At 41.0% G+C, this 8,924-nt stretch overlaps 1 protein-coding gene across 1 annotated transcript in view; it reads left to right on the top strand.

Annotated features, from left to right (window-relative positions):
* LOC105294601 overlaps window positions 1-8,924 on the top strand; it is a 49,486-nt gene that overhangs the window by 1,079 nt on the left and 39,483 nt on the right. The window lies entirely within an intron of this gene.

Genomic DNA, 8,924 nt, shown 5'->3' with positions numbered 1-8,924 from the left:
GGATTACTCTGACATTCCTAGAGTCTGTTATCTTAGATGCAAAAAGACAATAAACAGGATTAAGGTAAAGCTTGACCTTTGTCAAGAAAGCTACAGGCCCCATGGTGTGACTACCCACCATGACCTGCTTTTAGTTAGAAATTTTTATGTTCAGACCAGCCCATGTGGTTTCTTTTAGTCTTTGAGTTTGTAGGGCTGGCCATGCTAGCCTCCCCTGAGCTTGTCAGGTTTAGTATGTAACCTTTTTTTCCGTCCACACTGGTTAATTAAGCTTATATTTCTGGGAGAGGTTGAAACAGCAATTAGGTCAGGTATTAAATCTAGGTTTGGTACCATGGGCTTTAGCGCAGTGACACCATTTTGGGCCTGTGGTTTTCTCTTTAATAGTTGTGATGCTCTGAGGGAAGGAGGGTCCTATCTCTTCTGTTCTGTCCTGGAAATTAAGGATCTTCTATAACAGACAACCAGCACAATCTACTGTTCTTAATTTGGAAAAATATCTTTTAAAATTTTCCCTTTGTTTTTTATTTATTTGGGTACTTTTTGTTTATTTTGTGTATGTGTAACATATATACACATATAAGGAAATGTGTATATAGATAGAACAAGAGAGTAAGCTTGATTTATGAATAAAGGAGCTTTATACATGGGATTTGTAGACTTACATACTCTCCTTCCTCATTGCAGATATTCAGATCAAATGTAAGAAGAACAGGGACCTTGCTTAAGAGCAATAATCACAAATCTGTTAACCACCATTTTTCCCTCCTTTGAGGAGTCTTGATATGTTGCTGTTTAAGAATCCTTTCAAGAGATGGAAAACATAACTCAAATTAGATAAGCAAAAGGGGAATTATAGACTCAGAACGATTTGACTCCAAGGACCATCTGATCCACTGGCCAGATGGATCAACAGGAACTCATTTCTCCTGAAATGCCTTAATTCTCATGCTGGCTGTCCCCTTATGAGGCAGAGTCCTTTGAGAAGTGGATGTCAAGACAGGATTAGACAGGGTGATGATTTGGGTCTCCATATATCAATGTCAGTTCAGGCTCTGTGTCCAAAAAGTCTTCAAAATGTCAGGCATTACTTTTTTCCTGGTGTACAGTCACCCTAGTAAAATGTTATAGATCCCTTTGCAGAAGGACTGGGAGAATCATTATGGTACATTTCTGATGCAGTGTTATGGAGTCCCTTCTAGAATGTGGACACCCCTTCGATAAATGCGTTCTGGATTTGAAAATTGGTTCAAGTTTAAGAACTTTGGAAGAAACCATGACTTTTTATTGGGGCTTACCCTCATCCTCCCGCTCCTCTATTCTTGCCCTTTTCTTGTGGATGTTAAACAACACCATTGCTCACTGCCCCTCTATTTTGCTCTATTAACCATCTCCACACCATGCCCCCTACCATGGGTCAAGCCTGCATAGGCTGCCTCTCTGACTTTGACAGTTGTTATGGTAATTATGGCCTTTTGGCTTCTTGTACTTAAGCACCACCACTCCACCATTTATTACTTTGGGGGCTCCATCGTTTCTATTGGGTATTAGCGAGCCCAGATCCATGATTACTTCTACTGTCAGTCTTGGCCTGCATCGAAGAGCCATCACTAAACTTCTTAGTGACATTGGTGCCCTTCTTACCAACACACTCCTGATGGCCTTGGTGAACAGTGTTTTCTCTGGACCTTCTCTTGGAACATAATCATCGGGTGGTTTTCCTGGCCTCACACATCTACTTTAGTAAGCCTAATTCTCTAGTCTTTTTATTCTTTCCCCTCCTCCTACCTGGGCAACTCAGGCATTTCTGCTTACCTCAGTGTTGGCCATCATTTTCTTCAGGCTTCTAAGAGCCACAGTAACAATGAGTTTGCCCGACACCCCTGAGGTCTTGCCAGGGTATTAAATCCTATATCTTACAAAAATACCCCTAAGTTGATGAAAATTTGCTTATCCAGTTTAACAGTCTAGCCCCTCGACCAAGTACCCTTAAAATTCAGTATCAGTGGTATTCATTGACTCTTGCCAATGCAAGATAAGAAGTATGCTTTGGAATATAATTTTTTTTCTCTCTTATCAGGCCCAGCATGTCCCCACCTGGATTCTACTGAGAGTTAACTCTAGTTATTGGCCTACAAGCCAGGAGAAGAGGCAGAGGTAGCTCCTATGAGGCACCTATCGAGACACGCTTATTTTCTAGCGTGCAGGGAAGCCAACTCTGCAAGCTCTGAGATTTCAGAGGGATAGGCAGAGTCAATATTACATCCTCAGAAGCATCCATCTATTCATCAAGGCCATCAGGAATGTGCTGATAAAAAGGGCGCCAGCATCACTAAGAAGTTCACTATATCTTCTTTACAGACTAAAATTGACAGTAGAAGCTGGGCTCATTGATATCCATAAGGATAATGAGGTTCCTAAAGTAATAAAGGCCGGCTGGTGACACTTAAACACAGAAGCCATGTTTCAGGGCCCCGTGTTTTCCCATCCACAGTTCTGATTCCAGCATAAGACCTGCCTGATGGGCACATAAATATCTCTGGAGCTCTTTAACAGTCAGGTCCTCAGCCTGCTGCTTATCTGTGTCTACTCTTCCACTGTAGGGGATAAGGGCTACTAAAGAGGTCCTTTTGTTTGGATTTCATACTTAGTCTTCAACTGCTAGTCAGTGGCCCTTGGTTTCTCATTAGCCCTATGGAGGGCATCAATACAATGCTATAATCAACCAATTTTGTTGTCCTTGTATAGGCACCGCTCCCTATCTCTTTCAAATGATTGAATTATTATATCTACCAGGTCATCCCTCTCCACTAGTTCATTTTCCTAGGCAGAAAACATTTCGCCACTAGTGAAATTTTTAGCAGTCCAGCTGTCATTTCTTTTCAGGGACTATCCAGACTCCACATACTTCTCAAGGTAGCATCTTCTTTACCCATTGGATAGTAAGTGAACTGGTCTCAAACTTTATCTTTCCTCATGTTTTCTCAGAACATTTCCATCCTTTAAGAATCAGCAGCCAAGATGGGATTAGAAGTGCAAGAGATTTATTGGGGAAGCAGAAGAGATGAAGGGGAGGAAGCTAGTGAAGGTAAGGAGATCCTTCGAATATCAGTACAGGTACAACACCTATAGTGGAGGGAGGAAAAGGAGGATTTGTTTGGTAGAGTTTCAGAGTAAAGCTCAGTTATAAGAAAGTTTCAATCAGATTGAAAGGAGTCCTCAAGCTAAAATCTCCCACTGGAAGCGTCCTACATTTGTACTCCTGCCATGTTTAGTCTTGGCTAGAAGCAGCCTATAGGAAGAAGAAGCATGGCTTTGTCATAAATATGATGGAAGAATCTGAGGAACAACAGTCAATTATGTTCTGAGCAGGGCACTTTTACGGCTATACTGTGCGTTGTCTCAAGATGGCTTTTAGCAGCTATGGGAATTAAATCCTTCTCAGTTTGAATCCAGAGAAAGATAAACATCTTTGTCTCAGCATTCCTAGCAAAAGCCCTGAGATTGACTTGGATTGGACCAGGTTAGGTAATGTGCCCACCCCTGACCCAGTCACGATGGTCAAGGAAATGCCATGTTCTGATTGGTTCAGGTCTAATGTTCAGGCTCCACTTTCAGTGTAGGTGTTGGAACTCCACTTATACTACGAGAACTGAGAAGTGGGGAGGGGGCAGATTCCCGAACAGAAATATGCACATAAAGAATATATGTATTTTTAATGTTCATGGCTATTGCCAGGTTGCTTTCCAAAGACACTATAACAATTCACAGTTCCACTAAAAGGTATAACGGTGCTTTTCCTTACATCTTCACCAACAATATGCGTTAACTCTGTTTTAAAATTTTTTGGCCAACCTGATGGATACAAATTGCTAGCTCATTATGACTTCAACTTACAATTTCCTAGTACTGGCATATTTTAAAATATATATATTTTTAACATTCATTGGCTACCTGGATTTGCTTTTCTGTAGATGGACTCTTCATATCCCTTGTCCATTTTCCTATTATTTTTCTTGTCGTCTTTTTCTTATTGATTTATAAGAGTATTTTTCGTATTATACCTGATAACTCTTCATCTGTTCTCTGCACTGCAAACAGGCAAAGAAAAAGCAGTCTGGAATGCTGCACGTTCTTCCCCTTCTCCACCTTTATTATCAGTGCTAGGTGCATAATCCTCAAGGTGAAGACTAACTAGATCAGTCGACATGCCAGGAATGCCATGGGACAACGCATCATTCATTTTTGAAAAACAAAACAAGATAGGCCCCGGTCAAGGCCAAGTTTCCATGCCCCGCCCTTCCCCCCGCCCCCACCCCCCACACTGGAGCAACATTGCTCAAACTCCAGTCATTCCAGAACCACCTTCACCATTTTGTCATATCCTTTAAATCATACACTACTATTTACAGTTCCTAAACTTGACATTTTTGCATAGATTTCTTTTAAAACAGAAGTTTATATTGTTGCCATCCTGTCATTATAGCTACTAGTTATATTTTTCTATTACACATTAAAAATAAATTCATAGATATGAAAATAAAAGACATTCATTTATGTACCATTTAAAATATGTCATACTTTGGGAAACTGCTCAAAGCACGCTGTAGGGTCATAGACTCCTCAAGGGCAAGATCGGTGAGTTTCAGGACCGCACCGCTTAATCTCACAACAAACCCCACCGCGTGGAGTAGTAGCTGGCAGGTTCATTTACATCTGAGGAAAGCAGCGCAGACAGGTGCAACTGCTTTACATACTATCGAGTGGTGGAAATTAGAATCCAGGCCTTTCTCCAAAAACCACGGCTTAGCAGGTATCGATTAAGCCCACTGGACCAACTGCACCCGGTGGTGGGGGCACGAGGCAGCCCGAACCTAGTGCGGACCGGGATTGCATTTCCAACGTTCTGCGTTCTGGCCAGAACTTTAGGAGTTCTCAGGTTCTGCGAATTATGCCGGTGCCCAGCGCCTGGAGCGGAGTCCGTCTGTCCAACTCGGTACCCTGGGCCCACCGCGGTCTCACGGGCCGGGAACCTGTGGAACCCAGGCTGCAGGAGCCATGTGCTGGCTGCGGGCATGGAGCCAAATCCTCCTGCCAGTTTTCCTCTCCATCTTTCTCATCCAACTGTTTATCAGCTTCTCAGAGCATAGTTATTCCCAAATCTCCAGACACAGGGGCAAGCAGAGAACAAATTCTGCGGATGATGGTGAGCCATCCCGAGCCCAGAGGTTGGTGCCTCACAGCGCCGCCGCTGCCCTATTTCCTCTCGATTGTGCCACCCTGACAGGCTGAGATTTTCATTTTTAAAGTTACCGTTTGGTGTAGGCGGGAAAATATTTTCAAAGGCTCCTTTTGTTTTTGGTAAAATTCAGTTAAATTGGGCTCAAATTAATTTATCTTGTCTGAAATGAGAAAAGTGGATTAAAATTGTTTTAAATTTGGGAAAGCAGGTTTATGCCCTTCACTTTTTTCATTACCCGTAAAGCACATAAGTTTTGTGCTGTGAATAAGTCGTTGGGTTTTGTTCTAATCAGATTCTACTCAATAGCCATACGTGGTCTTTCTAAATGTTTTAAGGTCTTAATAAATTTGGGTCTTATCCTAAGAAATAATTACTTCCTTTCGTTCCCCTCTCTAACTGTAGAAACTTTGAAAAGTCAAAAGTCATGCTGAGTTGAATTCATAAACTTGGAAGTAAGATTTTTTGATTCCTAAATTGGAATTATATAGATAAAATAAGGACAAAATTTTAATTACTTGGAAAATGCCTTGTAGAGCCAAGATTGCCATTTTTATGAAGACTATAAGAGAATAATTACTGCTGTCTGGTTTCCAGAGTCTAAAAGAATGTTAATATCTGTAAGTGAATCAGTCTTCCTTACTAAAATCAAACCCTAATCTCTCAGCTTTGCATTGAAATAAGACCCTTCTTTGAGAGGGCGGGGGAGGGGAGAGGCTGAATCAAAAGGCCTAGCTTGTTTCCCTTGGTTGTCCTCTTTCCCATAGATTTCTCTCTTAACCTTGGTCGTCCTGACACATACTCCAGGAGGAATAGTGTTCTAGTACCATCCCTGCCCTGTCCTCCCTACCAACAGTGCCTAAAAACATAGGCCACGCTTAGAAACAAATCCTTCCCCTAGTTCCCTAGCAAATTGGAATCAGACTTGAATTTTTTCAAAAGACTTTATTAAATACTGAGGAAGAACAAAAAAAGAGTAAACAAAAACAAATCAAGAATCATAGATAAAAGGGACCGATCAACACTTGTCAGCATTTCGAGGAAATTGCTTCCTTTTGTGAGGGAAAGCCTGGTTTGGCCTTTCCTAGGCCTCTTTCGAGTGTTTGCTTCCTAGCCTGAGGCAGTTTCCTCTTCGTGGTTGCAGTTAACCTTCCCATCTGATAAGGATATGGCATCTTAGACATTTGCTTTCTTCACTGCCAAAACTGAGACAAGGAATTCTAACCCTTCACTGCTAGGACTTTGAGTGACAGGCCTTTCCCACAGGCAACCATAGGACTTTGAGAGACCTCACTGAGCAATATCTCAAAAAGTTATATTTTGCACTTGGAACATTGGGTTAAGAATCTTCTCCAATATCTAATGAATGAATTTAAAAAGTACTAAAATGTAGAGAAATTCTTTTACCAGGAGCAACCATACAATAAAAAGGCATAATCCAAAAAGCAAGTGGCAACCAAGAAAATAAATAAAAAATTCTGGATCAGAATAACAGCACAGCAATGCTCCAAATGCCACCATCACTCCTCAGAAGTAATTAGTGAGTCACTAAATTCCAAGAACTTTCAATAATACTCCCCGATCTGGAGAGATGCATATCTTTACCCTATTCTGAAGATCAAGAGAAGAAATGGTTACAGAGGAGACCTAAGAGAAACAGAAACTGAACAGTGGCCTGACTCTGATCGAAACACAGATTCTTGGGCTACAGTGGATTCAGGGACAGATCTACAATCCAAAGACATCCCCTTTATGGAAACTGGAAACACCTCCAACTAGCGAGAGTGAACCCTAGCAGTTGAAAATGGCAAAACCTCAGAAAAGAGAGTAGAGCCCAGCTAGTCTAACAAAATCTGGCACAGCCTCACCTAAGTTCTCTGCCTTTAGCACCAAGTTATTAGGACATAAAATACCATAAAACTAGTTCCTCAGAAAAAAAATCTCAAGGACAGTAGTGAGGTGGTCAAGATGAAAATAGACACTATAGCAACTATGCAAATACTGTATAGCTAATGCAATTAATAATGAATTTAAGGAGTATATGATAGCATGTAGATAACAAATAATGTACCCTAGAGGAAAACATAACTGTTTTCCCACAAGTGCTTTGAGCTAGAGAACCACCGAATGAGAAGTAGGTTCAGTGAAACAAGTCTCAAAATCAAGATAATAAGATATTAGAATAAGATGAGAATACAGATTTCTCCCAGGAAATAAATTGAAGGCTTAATAATTCAAATATGAGGCAAAGCTTCCAAGCTTTCTCTTTATTTCAGTCGGTATCCATTTGTTTATTTCTGCTAATCGCGAACATGCCAAGACTATTTGTCATGCACGTTCTAAGTATACTTTGGGCTGTGGTAGCTGCCTCCCTCTGTTCTTTGGTCTAGAAGTGCTGATATCTGGGAGGAGGTGGGGTTTCACTCTCCCCTGGTATACTTTTCAGTCTCTTGCATTGCCTGCTTACCCAATAAGGACAAGAAAGTCTATTAAAAAGATTGCTAGTTAGCTATACAAATGTTCAATCTCGACCTCTAAGATGGATCCAGATCAGGTGATTTACTGATATGAAGATAATGAGGCCATGAGGGACAGATTTGGAAAGCAATGGAAGAAAAGTCAAGGAAAGTAAAGGTCTAAGTGATGTCAAAATGCATGTGAGAAAGGAAAGGAATGAAGATTCTAGTCAGAATAGAATATTGCAACTTAAGAGTTCATGGTTGGAGCCAACTGAAATGATGGCAAAATCCTCCTTCAGATCATGGAAATAGTTTGCTTAAAGTAAGGTAAAGAATCGAAATTTCTCTGGATGGTAGAATTCCAACTGATTTTTTTTTAATGTATAGTTATTTCTTATGTTGAACATGTATCATTTTTATAACCACATAAAGAGAGTAATCCTGTTTTAATTTGTCGGGGGTGGGGGAGGGGAAGGAATGGGAATGAGAAGAAAGAAATGATTAGGACTCAGTGGAAAAAAACAAAGCTGTGGACTTTCTATTCACCGGAACATTTTTAGATGCAGCATAAGAAACCAAGATTATAGTTATAAAAGAAATGTAATTTTGTCTCACTTGAGCAAAAAAGAGAAGGGTAGAAATGCAGTGGACCTCAGAAATGAGTGAATCACCACCAGCTCCCTATTTCTTCTAATCTTTTCTCTTCTTTTCTCTATCAGCTCCATTCTCTCCTACGAGCTTCATCCTCAGAACTCCTTTCTTGGGCCACTGGAAACTCCCAGGCTCACATCCTCTCAGCTTTCCAAGTAAAGAGAAAAAGGCTCTCCACTAACACTTAACCCTCAAGTTCCAATTTCTAAACTGTGAGAAGAGGATTCTGATTGGTCTCACTTGGTCATATTGCCTCTCCCTGAATCGATGAGTGTGGTCTGGGATTAGCCCAGTTGATTCAGGAGTGCAGTCTTCGATGCTTGGCTGAGATCAGGGAGTTTGTGTAGGAGAGAGCAGTTACCCACCCTACTCTTATGTTTAGAGCTGAGGAGGGAGCAGTTCTGCAGAGGATGAGTTATATTTCCGAGGAGGGAGAGGTGCTTGTGGTCAAAACAGTAAATATCTTGGACATATATCCATACTCTCTCATGTTAACGAGTAAACTTGAATGTGTTATTCACTCTCCTGAGCTCAGCTTTCTTTATCAGTAAAGTGGGGATAATAATAACCACCTT

This window comes from Pteropus vampyrus, unplaced genomic scaffold (assembly GCF_000151845.1).
Source record: "Pteropus vampyrus isolate Shadow unplaced genomic scaffold, Pvam_2.0 Scaffold4, whole genome shotgun sequence".
Classification (NCBI taxonomy): Eukaryota; Metazoa; Chordata; class Mammalia; order Chiroptera; family Pteropodidae; genus Pteropus; species Pteropus vampyrus.
The sequence above is the reverse complement of the archived record's forward strand: the minus strand, read 5'-3'. Positions and strand labels throughout refer to the sequence as shown.